Source organism: Macaca thibetana, chromosome 3, assembly GCF_024542745.1.
Source record: "Macaca thibetana thibetana isolate TM-01 chromosome 3, ASM2454274v1, whole genome shotgun sequence".
In the NCBI taxonomy this organism is placed as follows: Eukaryota; Metazoa; Chordata; class Mammalia; order Primates; family Cercopithecidae; genus Macaca; species Macaca thibetana.
In genome coordinates this window covers 15479898-15493209 of record NC_065580.1, presented here as the reverse complement: position 1 = coordinate 15493209, position 13312 = coordinate 15479898, and the positions used below count along the sequence as shown (strand labels likewise).

Sequence of the window (13312 nt, the reverse complement as noted above, 5' to 3'; positions counted from 1 at the left end):
GTGGTTCATGCCTGCAATCCCAAGTACTCAGGAGGCTTAGGTGGGAGAATTGCTTGAACCCAAGAAGCGGAGGTTGCAGTGAGCTGAGATCGGGTCATTGCACTCCAGCCTGGGCGACAGAGTAAGACTCTGTCTCAAAAAAAAAAAAATTGTGGATTCACATTGCAGTACAACTGTGCATCTTGCCCATTGATTTCTAAATGTATTATTAACTACTTAACTTAATCCTGAATCTTTTCCCAGTCTTAATGGGATAATGTTTTATTGTAGATGCATATTTCCTGCCTCTACTCAGTCTTTCTTTGAAGACTTTATCATCCTATTTTCTGAATCCAGTGGCTGACTTTAATCTTCTCTAGAGGAACTAGACAGTTTCTAGACTAATGCTTACACTCATGATCCAGATTTTAATTTCTGAAATCCTTCTTCCAAATAGAATCAAAACAGGAAAGGGGAAAGCCTCTCAAAGCAACTGTCTGTGAATAATGGAACACTCTTTTCTTCTAATCCAAGGCGGGTTTCATACTTTTTCTTAGTTTCTTGCCCTCTTCCCTTCTGATCAATAATTGTAATGTAATATGAAATTTGTAATTGTGCCAATACTCAGATTCAATACTGAACTACTTTCTTGCATTGTAATTCAAATTCCAAGGTTAACAACTAGCTTTATGTTTCCAAAACAATCTTATTGTATCTGTATTTTCTTAGGTGAAGTTTCCAGACATGATTTTTTTTTTAACAGAACCAAACACATGGTAATTTAAAAAAATGATGCATGCATGTGGTAAAAACAGTGAAAGCAAGGTATCAAGTAAGAAGAGTCCTCCCTTTCTCATTCTCATTCCTACCCTCTATTTTTTATATATCTGTTTTGTAAGCTATAATACAGAGAGATTCCATATACTCTTCACACACTTTCCCCAGTGGTAACATCTTGCATAACTATAGAACAATAACACAATCAAGAAATTGACATTGATATAATCCATACACCTTATTCAGATTTCACCAGTTTAACACATGCTCATTGTGTGTCTGTATTTAGTTCTACATAATTTTATTACATGTAGGCTGATGACCACCACCACAGCCAAGATACAAAACATCTTAAGCATAAAGATTTCTCATGCTACCCTTTGATAGCCACAGCCACCTCCCTCCCTCCCGTACTTCCCTAACCCTTGGCAATCATTAATCTGTTCTTTATATCTTGTCATTTCAAAAATACTATATAAATGGAATCAGATTTGATTTCAGCACAATCCCTTTGAGATCTATCCAAGGTTTTGACATCTATCAAGAGTTTATTCCTTTTTATTGCTGAATAGTATTAATATTCTATAGTATGGATGTAACACAGTTTTTTTAAACATTCACCTGTTGAAAGACATTTGGATTGTTTTCAGTTTCAGGTTCTTACAAATAAGCTACTCTGTGCGTTCATGTACAGGTTTTTATTTTCATTTCTCTGGAAAAATGCTTAGGAGCACAACCACTGGGTCCCATGGTAAGTGCATGTTTAGTTTTAAAAGAAACTGTCAAGGCTGAGTGCATGGTGGCTCCCATCTGTAATCCCAGCACATTGGGAGGCCAAGGCAGAAGGATGACTTGAGCCCAGGAGTTCAAGACCAGCCTGGGCAACATGGCAAAACCCCATCTCCAAAAAAAAAAAATGGCCAGACATGGTGATGTGTGCCTGCAGTCCCAGCTAATTGGGAGGCTAAGGTGGGAGGATCACTTGAACCTGTGAGGCGGAGGTTGAAGTGAGCTATGATCACACCACTGCACTCCAGCTTGGGCGATGGAGCCAGACCCTGTCTCAAAAAACAAAAACAACAACAAACAAAAAAAAAGAAAGAAGAAAGAAAGAAACCGCCATACTGTTTTCCAGAGTAGCTGGTTTCACTTTTCCACCAGCAACGCATGAGTGATCCAGTTTGTCCACAGCCTCACCAGCATTTAGTGTTACTAATGTTTCTTACTTTAATCATTCTGATAGGTGGGTAGTGATAGCTCATTGTGATTTTTAATTTGCATCTCCCCAATGACTAATGAACATCTTTTCATGTGCTACTTGCCATCTGTACATGGTCATCAGTAAAATGTCTGTTCGTGTCTTTTGCCTACTTTCTAATTAGACTCCTTTGAAAATTTCTCGTGTTGTTTTTAACAGTAGATTTTAAAAGAATTTACAAACTGTAAAAATACATTTTTGAGACAATGGGGAAAATGATATGGAGTGAATATTAGGTGATATTAAAGAATTAATGTTAATTTCATTATGCGATAATAGCTGAGTGACTGTGCATGAAAAAAAGTTTTCATTGGTTGTAATTGATTTTGCAATCTTTAGGATAGGGCCGGGTGTGCTGGCTCACACCTGTAATCCCAGCACTTTGGGAGGCTGACGTAGACAGATCACAAGGTCAAGAGATTGAGACCATCCTGGCCAACATGGTGAAACCTCATCTCTACTAAAAGTACAAAAGTTAGCTGAGCATGGTGGCATGTACCTGTAGTCCCAACTACTTGGGAGGCTGAGGCAGGAGAATGGCTTGAACCCGGGAGGCGGAGGTTACAGTGAGCCGAGATTGCAGCAATACACTCCAGCCTGGCAACAGAGCAACTCTGTCTCAATATATATATATTTAGGATAGAAATGACATGATGCTTTTTAAAATGTGGGAGATCAGAAGGAATAGATGAAACGAGTGACAAGATGTTAATTATCTTTAAAGCTGAGTGATGGATACATGGGGAGTTATTTATACTATCCTCTATTATGTGTATTGAGATATTTCTGTAATAAAAATGTTTTTAAAAAAGAATGTAAACCCACAGGTTGGTAAGATTATATTTTTTTAAGATTAAGAAAATATTTTTAAACCATACATCTGATAAGAGATTAATATCCAAAATATAAAAGAAACTCAAAAGCAAGAAAACAGATCACCCAACTGAAAAACGATTGCAGGACGAGAACAGATATTTCTCAAGTGAAGACATACAAGTGGCCAACAGGTTTATGAAAAATGTTCAACAACTAATCACCAGGGAAATGCAAATCAAAATTACAATGAGATAGCACCTCACATCTTGTTATAATGACTATTATTAAAAAGCTGAACGATAACTGTTAGTGATGATGTGGAGAAAAGGGTTGACAGGAATAGAAATTAGTACAGCCATTGTGGACAATAGTATGCAGGTTCCTCTAAAAGCTAAAAAAGGATCTACCATATGATCCAGCAATCCCATTTCTGAGTACATCTCCAAAAGAAATGAAATCAGTATATCAAAGAGATACCTTGCTCTTATTCACAATAGCCAAAATATGAAATCAACCTAAGTGTCCATCAATAAATGAATGGTTAGGCTGGGCGTAATGGCTCACGCCTGTAATCCCAACACTTTGGGAAGCCTAGGTGGGTGGATTGCTTGAGCCCAGGAGTTCGAGACCAGCCTGGGCAACATGTCAAAACCTCATCTCTATTTTATTTTAATTAAATTTTAAATAAATAACCCAAATGAATGGTTTTAAAAATGTGATGTGTATAATACACAGTCATGCATTGCTTAATGATGGGGATATGTTCTGAGAAATGCATTATTAGGTAATTTTGTAATTGTGTGAACATCATGGAGTATACAGAACATACACAAACCAAGATGGTATAGCCTACTACACAGATAGGCTATGTGGTATTGCCTATTGCTCCTGGGCTATAAACCTGTACAGCCTGTTAGCGCACTGAGTACTGTAGGCAATTGTAACACAAATCACTAGGCAATAAGAATTTTTCAGCTCCATTATAATCTTACGGGACCACCGTCCTATATGTAGTCTGGTGGAAACATTGTTATGTGGTGCATGACTGTATGCACAGATACACACACACACACACACACAATGGAATATTATTTAGTCTTAAAAAAGGAAGAAATTCTGTCATTTGCAACTACATAGAGGAATCTGAAATAAAATAAGCCAGGCACGGAAAGACAGGTTCAAGCAATTCTCCTGCCTCAGCCTCCCGAGTAGCTGGAACTACAGGTGCGTGCCACCATGCCCAGCTACTTTTTGTATTTTTAGTAGAGACAGGGTTTCACTATGTTGGCCAGGCTGGTCTCGAACTTCTGACCTCATGATCCACCTGCCTTGGCCTCCCAAAGTGCTGGGATTACAGGCATGAGCCTTGCCTGGCACATACATTAGTAGTTTTTCAGATACTGTCTTCTTCTTCTTTCTTCTTTTTTTCTTTCTTTTTTTTTCAAAGACAGGATCTTGCCTTGTCACACAGGCGGGAGTATAGTGGCACAGTCATAGTTTTCTGCAACCTCGAACTCTTGGGCTCAGACAATCCTCCCCCATCAGCCTCCCAAAGAGCTAGGATTACAGGCAGGCAACATTGCACCTGACTAATTTTTAATGTTTTTTGTGTGTAGAGACAGGGTCTCACTATGTTGCCCAGGCTGTCAGATACTGTCTTTAATTGTTATTTAATTATTTCATATGCACGTCTTATCTCTCTGTCCATATCAGAAAATCCTGGAGACCACAATCAAATATGTTACCTCTCCTGGGTAGATGCCCTTAGAAGTTAGCACAGGGCTATGTACAATGTAGTTACAAACAAATGCTCCATGGTGAAATCAGGTCCCAGTGACAAGATGGTGCCCCTCGCTGGTCCCACACACAGTTGTACACACTACAGTCAGACTCAGACTCACTTTGGCTGTAGTTCCCCAAGCTGGAGGAGCAGGGTGGGAAAGGGGTGATATACTTGGGTTTACTTTCACCAATTTACAGATTAGAAACCGAAGCTCAGAAAGGTGAAGTAACTCGTCCAAGGTCACACTGCTAGTAAGTGGTAGAAATGAGATTTGAAAACCAGGGTTGGCCAAAACACATGTGCATAACTGCACGGCCTACTGTTTGCTAGTATTTACAGGAATATCCACGTGGGACTCTGCTGTCACTATCAGTAGACATTTCTAACAAACACAATGCTCTTTTTGTTGTTGTTACTTAGCAACAACCACACTCAATTTCTCAAATTCCAGAAGCTTTTTGAGGCTTAATGCTGAATATCTGAGCTAGACTGACTGCCTCAACCCCATTGTTCACTCCAGTCCTTGTTTAGTGAGCTTTGTACAATATTAAAACTAGTTGATGGGATGACTGCATGTATTTATTCTTACATACTGGAGGATTTATTATTTGTTGAAAGCATTTCTGTCTAGAAAATATCAATGTTGCTCACCTATGTCATGATAAACCATTTATCCACCTTCCTTACACATTTTGTAGGAGCTGTGACTAAGGCATTTTCTGAAGGGGAAAACACACCCAGCTGAATTAAAAGGTCAAGGTTCTGAGTTTCCTTCTAACTAAAGAAATCATGTACTTTCTCTGAGCTTGTTTCCTCCTCTGTAAAATGTAAAGGATAATCAGGCAGCCCAAATGATTGTTAATAAGGATCAAATGAGATCGTGTATGTGGGTCCAATCAATTGATTCTACACAAAGGTATGTATCTGTTGTCACCAATATCTTTTTAGAAGTCACCAGCAGTGGGTTGTATGCTTATTCAGTTTAGAGTGATCTATTTCTTAGTTGTCTTAATCAGATGATAAAAGGTAAGCCTTCCAATACAGACCTTGCCATCTTCATTTCCTTATCCTGCCTTATATGTCAGTAACTTTAATTTACCTTCTGATCATCTCCTTGGCTGCCCTTGCTGTCTAAAGATCAGCCTTTTCTTAAAATGCCAAATGATGGGGGGAAATAGCATCTAACCACTCCTCCAGAGAAGAGAATAATGATTCAGAATGCCTCTAGCATTTTGTTAAATTATCATTTGAGAGCAGCCCAAGAGAGTGTTTAGAGCAGGATGGCGTAGTGCTTAAGAGCCAGGATTCTGGGTTCAGATCATGGGTTCAAATCCTGACCCCACCCTTAATTAGCTACCCACATTCCTCAAGTTTCTGACCTCATCTATAAAATGGACATAATCACAGTAACTACCTCTTAGTATGGCATACGTATTTTAAATTACTTAATTAGTGTAAAGTAACATGGTGAGGAGTATGCACAAAACATTCTACACATGATGATACTATAAAGCACTCCTGGATTCTGAAACACAAAAATCACAGAAATACAAAGCCACAGAGACAAGCACACAGTGGGAGGCAGTAAGCTTGACTTCTCCCTTGTTCTCCTTGCCCTTCCACTTCCCTTCACTGTCATCCACCCAAACGAGCAGGGAACAGTGGTCAAGGAGAAGTAATTCCATCTCCAGTAGGGTTTATCAAAGGCAGGCAAGTAGAAAGTGGATGACAATTGAATTAAGTGGTGCATTCCTGTTTTGCTAAGGATATTACATTGACGAAGAAATAAAGGAAAGCAAAACTTTTGGGAAGCAATTTGGCCATATGCATTCAGGACAATAAAAACTTTCCTATTGCTTCTCTCTCGATAATGACATTTCTTAAAATTCATCCTGAAGAAATAATCCAAAGCAAAAGGAAAACTATACATAAGATGTTCATTGTATTATTTTTTAAACAGTTTTCTTAAGGTGTGAAAGGAAAATAAATCTTGGGATCCCAAACTTACTAAGCCAGAGGGATAAGTCAAGCTGGGAACTGGGTCATGCAAACCTGCCTCCCATTTTGGTTTCTTTGGTTTTTTGTTTTGTTTTGTTTTTGTTTTTGTTTTTTGAGACCAAGTCTCACTCTGTTGTCCATGCTGGAGTGCAGTGGTGTGATCTCGGCTCACTGCAACCTCCATCTCCCGGGTTCAAGCAATTCTCCTGCCTCAGCCTCCCGAGTAGCTGGGATTACAGGCTCACGCCATAGTAGAGACGGGGTTTCATCATGTTGGCCAGGCTGGTCTCAAACTCCTGACCTCGTGATCCTGATCCGCCCACCTCGGCCTCCCAAAGTGCTGGGATTACAGGCGTCAGCCACCGCGCCCAGCCCCATTTTGGTTTCTAAATAAGATGGCTACAAAGATGAAAAGCTACACACCTCCCTCACATCTTGACCACAAGGAGATTCCCTGTGGTACCCAAGATCTTTACCCTAAAGCATTTCAGCTAAAGTTCACCAGGGCAATGCAAATTCATAGCTTATCTTCACAGGTCGGGGGACACAGGACAGAAATGAAAGTCATCCCTCTGCCCACTGAGACAAATGCGTATCTGATTGTTTCCTCTGCCCTATTATCTACATTATCTTATGTAAAAATGCAGATTCACTAAGCCAGACAAAGGCATTAAATATTGAAACCACCAAAATAATCTTAAAAGAAAAGCATAGACTTGTCTCCCGGGTGCACTTCCTTAACTTTGGCAAATAAACCTCCTAAAATGATTGAGACTTGCCTCAGTCATTTTCCTTGATTGACAAAGGTATAATTCATCTTTTTTTTTTTTTTTTTTTTGAGGTGGAGTCTCAGTCTGTTGCCCAGGCTGGAGTGCAGTGGCATGAACTCAGCTCACTGCAAGCTCTGCCTCCCTGGGTTCATGCCATTCTCCTGTCTCAGCCTCCCGAGTAACTGGGACTACAGGCACCTGCCACCACGCCCGGCTAATTTTTGTATTTTTAGTAGAGATGGGGTTTCACCACGCTAGTCTCAAACTCCTGACCTTGTGATCTGCCCGCCTCGGCCTCCCAAAGTGCTGGGATTACAGGCGTGAGCTACCACGCCCGGCCAATTCATCCTTTTAAAGTGTACAATGCAGTGGGTTTTTTTTTTTTAAGAATCATTCAGACTTGTGCAAGCATCACCATTATGTAATTTTAGAAATTTTCACCACCCGGCCGGGCGCGGTGGCTCAAGCCTGTAATCCCAGCACTTTGGGAGGCCGAGGCGGGCGGATCACGAGGTCAGGAGATCGAGACCATCCTGGCTGACACGGTGAAACCCCGTCTCTACTAAAAAATACAAAAAAAAACTAGCCGGGCGAGGTGGCGGGCGCCTGTAGTCCCAGCTACTGGGGAGGCTGAGGCAGGAGAATTGCGTGAACCCGGGAGGCGGAGCCTGCAGTGAGCTGAGATCCGGCCACTGCACTCCAGCCTGGGCGGCAGAGCGAGACTCCGTCTCAAAAAAAAAAAAAAAAAAAAAAAAAAGAAATTTTCACCACCCCAATATGAAACTGATTTGCAGTTACTCTCCATTTCTCCCTCTGTCTCCCCACCCCTAGCAACTTCTAATCTACTTTCTTGCATTACATTATTATTATTATACTAATTTTTGAGACAGGGTCTGGAATGCAGACAGGCTGGAATGCAGTGGCATGATCACAGCTCACTGAAGCCTCGACCTCCATAACTCAAGCAATCCACCCACCTCAGCCTCCTGTGTAACTGGAACTATAGGTGTGCACCACCACCCCCAGCTGATTTTTGTATTTTTTTGGCATGATCACAGCTCACTGCAGCCTCAACCTCCAGGGCTCAAGCAGTCCTCCCACTTCAGTCTCCTGAGTAGCTGGAACTATAGGCGCATGCCACCACACCCAGCTAATTTTTTTTTTTTTTTTTTTGGAGGGGCATGGTTTCGTCATGTTGCCCAGGCTGGTCTCAAACTCCCGTGCTCAAGCAATCCACCCACCTTGGCCTCCCAAAGTGTTGGGATTACAGGCATGAGCCATGGTGCCCAGTCTGCATTATTATTATTATTATTATTTTGAGACATAGTTTCACTCTTGTTGCCCAGGCTGGAGTGCAATGGCGTGACCTCGGCTCACCACAACCTCCACCTCCCGGGTCCCGGCTCAAGCAATTCTCCTGCCTCAGCCTCCCGAGTAGCTGGGATTACAGGCATGCACCTCCATGCCCAGCTAATTTTTGTATTTTTAGTAGAGACGGGGTTTCACCATGTTGGCCAGGCTGGTCTTGAACTCCTGACCTCGTGATCATCCGCCTCGGCCTCCCAAAGTACTGGGATTACGGGCATGAACCACCGCGCCCGGAAACCTGCATTATTTTTAATGGCCAAAAATATAGAGTGAAATAGGCTCAGTGTTATTGAGCAATGTATCATGAGGGCATATTAATCAAATTATGGCATATTGATTGAATAAAATATTACATGGCTGTTTGAAATTACTACAATAAAGTCTTTATCAAGGTGAAATATATACAATATAAAGTATAAAACTTTTTAAAGATACAAAGTGGTTAGTATATTCTGGTTTGCATGTGAACAGTCTGGAAGAACTATATAAACATTTTAAATGGCTGTGTTAGGATAATGAGATGGTAGACTATCGGGAGAACCCGCTCCCGATGGTTATGTGGGTTCTTTTCTATTTCCTAAGTGTCTCAGCTGGTTTGAGAAATAAAGGGAAAGAGCACAAGAGAGAAATTTAAAGCTGGGTGTCTGGGGGAGATATCACATGTCAGCAGGATTCGTGATGTTCTCCGAGTCATAAAACCAGCAAGTTTTTATTAGCAATTTTCAAAAGGGGAGGGAGTGCATGAATAGGGTGTGGTTCAGAGATCACATGCTTCACAAGGTAATAAAATATCACAAAGCAAATGGAGGCAGGGCGAGATCACAGGACCACCAGATGGGGTGAAATTAAAATTGCTAATGAAGTTTCGGGCACGCATTGTCATTGATAACATCTTATCAGAAAACAGGGTTTGAGAGCAGACAACCTGTCTGACCAAAATTTATTAGGCGGGAATTTCCTTGTCCTAATAAGCCTGGGAGTGCTACAGGAGACCGGGGCTTATCTCATCCCTTCGGCTTCGACCATGAAAGACAGCACGCTTCCAAGGGGGCCGTTCATAGGCCTGCCCTCAGGGGCCCATTCTCTTTCTCAGGGATGTTCCTTGCTGAGAAAAAGAATTCAGTGATATTTCTCCTATTTGCTTTTGAAAGAGGAGAAATATGGCTCTGTTCTGTCCGGCTCACTGGCAGCCAGTTCAAAGTTACCTCCTTTGTTCCCTGAACATCGCTGTTATCCTGTTCTTTTTTCAAGATGCCCAGATTTCATATTGTTCAAACACACATGCTCTACAAACAATTTGTGCAGTTGACACAATCATCACAGGGTCCTGAGGCAACATTCATCCTCCTCAGCTTACAAAGAAGATGACGGGATTAAGAGATTAAAGACAGGCATAGGAAATCACAAGGGTATTGATTGAGGAAGTGATAAGTGTCCATGAAATCTTCACAATTTATGTTCAGAGATTGCAGTAAAGACAGGTATAAGAATTATAAAAGTGTTAATTTGAGGAACTAATAAATGTCCATGAAATCTTCACAATTTATGTTCTTCTGCCGCGGCTTCAGCCGATCCCTCCATTCAGGGTCCCTGACTTCCCACAACAGTAGATGATTATTTTTCTTTAGCTTTTAAATATTGTCATGTTTATTTTTTAACAAATGCAATTTTTTTTTTTTTTTTTTTGAGACGGAGTCTCGCTCTGTCGCCCAGGCTGGAGGATCTCTCAGCTCACCGCAAGCTCCGCCTCCCGGGTTCACGCCATTCTCCTGCCTCAGCCTCCCGAGTAGCTGGGACTACAGGCGCCCACAATCGCGCCCGGCTAATTTTTTGTATTTTTAGTAGAGACGGGGTTTCACCGTGGTCTCGATCTCCTGACCTTGTGATCCGCCCGCCTCGGCCTCCCAAAGTGCTGGGATTACAGGCGTGAGCCACCGCGCCCGGCCATGCAATTTTTTAAAACTTGATTTTACATTACTGGAATTGAGACTGTATGAACGGCACAGCCAGTCAGCAGTCTAGCCTCTCCAGTTGGGGTCCAGTTCTTATCTATTGCACTCTCCTTCAGGCAACCAAGAGACTTAAGCTACAAAGGTCCAGACTCTCCCAGACTCTCCCCTTACACCTCAGGCCCATACCCTTTGGCCCCGTGCGACTTAGCCTACACCTTCCCATCCCCACAACTCACTCCTTAACAAACTCCCCTTTCCTATCACACACACCAATGACCCTTGGCCAATTTCCTTCTATTCATATGTTAACTGTAGACTGAAGTCCTGATTCCAGCCGTACTTTCCCCTTATGAGCAGAACAGTGAGGAAATTGGCTGAAACAGAACAACAATCAGCTCCCTCTCACTTCCGTGCCTACTTTACATAGAGGCACACCTCATTTAGACTCCCACAGCCTTCCTGTTATGTCTCCTTCCTCTCTCTGCTATCGATCTGGGGCTATGGGACAGAGAATCTTCAATATCCCACCAGTGCCCACATATATATACCAACCACTACAGACACAGTTATCCTTATTCTCATACTGTCTCTCTCTCTCACACACACACATATATACACACACACACCCTCTCTGCTATGCTCCCCCACCCCAGCTGTCCCTGGGAAGCCTAGATTGGATTTGTGCCCATGGTCTGCAGCTCCCCTCGCTCTGTCTGCTGGTCACCCTCTGAAGGAACGGGGCCCAGTCTTGTTCACCCTCTGGCTCAAGAACAAAGTATGATTCTACCCACCCTCTACCTCCAAGCACCTCCCGTACTCAGACTTAACTGCCTGACCCACAACTGAAAAGAATGGCTCCTGGATCTTCACAGGTGTGGTGAGGCCTGGTGAGAGGGGAGCCTTCTAGTCAGTGCCCCACCACGTGTCAGGACCATGTTAGTTCCAGGATTCAGAGATGATTAAAACTAATCACGCACCTTGAGAAACTCACAGTGGAAGGAAAATCAGTAAACAGAAAAATGCTACATAACCAGGTAAATGGTGGAACAGATTTAGGAAGGAACAGTGTGGATACACTGGAGCAGGCTCCAAAGCGGCATCACCTCGGAGGAGGATCTTGAAGACTCAGGAGTTAACTGGGTCAAGAAGTATACACACAAACACTTCTCACAGGTCTGCAGAAAATGGGGAGTCCACAAAAATAGCACTTGGGCAATGGAAGCAGGACACACCATTCCATGCCCACAGCATTGCTTCCTGTGTGCAATGCACTGTGTGCTGATCTACAGAGATTAAAGAAGCCGAGGTCTCTGCTTCCAGTCACTTGGGAGAGAGGCACAAGGGAAATTATCAAATAGAAGGCAAACTGCCCAGGGCTGTAATTAACATACAATATGCGCTGAGAGGGAAAGGTTAATGCTAACTCTGGTCCTAAGTACAAAGATCATTGGGAGTAAGGGGTGCACTCTCATTAGGGCTCAGTAGGGGTGGGTGGAGAGAGTAAAAACCAGAACAAATCAAGGTGCAGCAGTTGGAAGTCAGCCTTAGGGAGAAAAGGGGCGGAGACTGACTGGGCCAGAACAGAGGGATTGGAAAAGAAAAAGAGGGTGGGGCCAGTGGGCTCCACCTACCCGCTCCGGCCCTTCCCCCCACCCCCACCCCATCTACTTCCTGCAGTCTGTGGAGACAGGTGAGCGACGAACTCCTGAGACAGGTGTGAGTGTGAGGGTCGGGAGGGTCATGGGATTGGGACCAAGGTGTGAGGAGGGAATCTGCAATTCCTTGCTACACAGAGCGCTGGCAACTTCTGACAGGCTGTTTTGGGGGTATGGGCTGCCTCGGGTTGTTGCTGTTACAAGGAAAAAGGGTTCCCCTGCCCACCGCCTCCCAGCCACTGGGCTAATTCCTGGCAGGAAACTTGGAAACTGAGTTTAACGAGTTAGGATCAGCAGAGGGTAGAGGAAGGCCCTGGCAGATGTGGGGTCTATCTAGAAGAGGACAGGAGTTATCAGGGCCTCTGGCCACTGTGCTGGGCCTTTGCCTGTACAATTGTTTCTCAAGCAGTTGTGTCCCTGTGGCTGTGGTGCGCCTGTGTGCACTTTCTCCCTCCACCTGGAGCATGGGCTGACACCGGAGGAAAGGAAAAGGCAGAGTCAGACAGGGTAAGTGGGGGTCCCTCCCCTCTTCTCTAACAGGGCTGGATTGAGGGCCTCTGGCTGGGGAGGTTGGGGGTAGAGATCCAGGAGCAATAACAGAGGAAGGGCAGGGCCTGCCCCATCACCTGAATTCCAGAGATGCCAGTGTGCACTGAAGCCCCAGGCAAGGCGTGCCCAGGACCGGATCCTGGATGGTGGTGAGGGACAGAGCTGGAAGGGAGACTACAGGGAAGGATAAAGGAAAGAAGACAGAGCCATGACACAGTCAACTTACAGAATGGCTGAGAGTCAAGGCTCCTGGGCTGGTTTCCTGGCTATTCCACACACGCCAAGACCTAGAGAGAATTTCAGAGCTGGAGGGGACTCCACAGATTATTTGATTTGAGATTGAAGAACCTAGAAACCAAACAAGGAAATATCATATGGTTACTTTGGTATCTGACACAGCCATGACA

The 13312-nt window shown here is 43.4% G+C and overlaps 1 long non-coding RNA gene across 1 annotated transcript in view; it reads right to left on the bottom strand.

Moving 5' to 3' along the window:
* The window catches only part of LOC126951074 (uncharacterized), a 32406-nt gene that overhangs the window by 17860 nt on the left and 1234 nt on the right, over positions 1-13312 (bottom strand). Inside the window, exon 2 of the long non-coding RNA XR_007724352.1 lies at positions 13132-13253. This is a non-coding gene — a long non-coding RNA (uncharacterized LOC126951074). The remainder of the gene's footprint in view (positions 1-13131; positions 13254-13312) is intronic.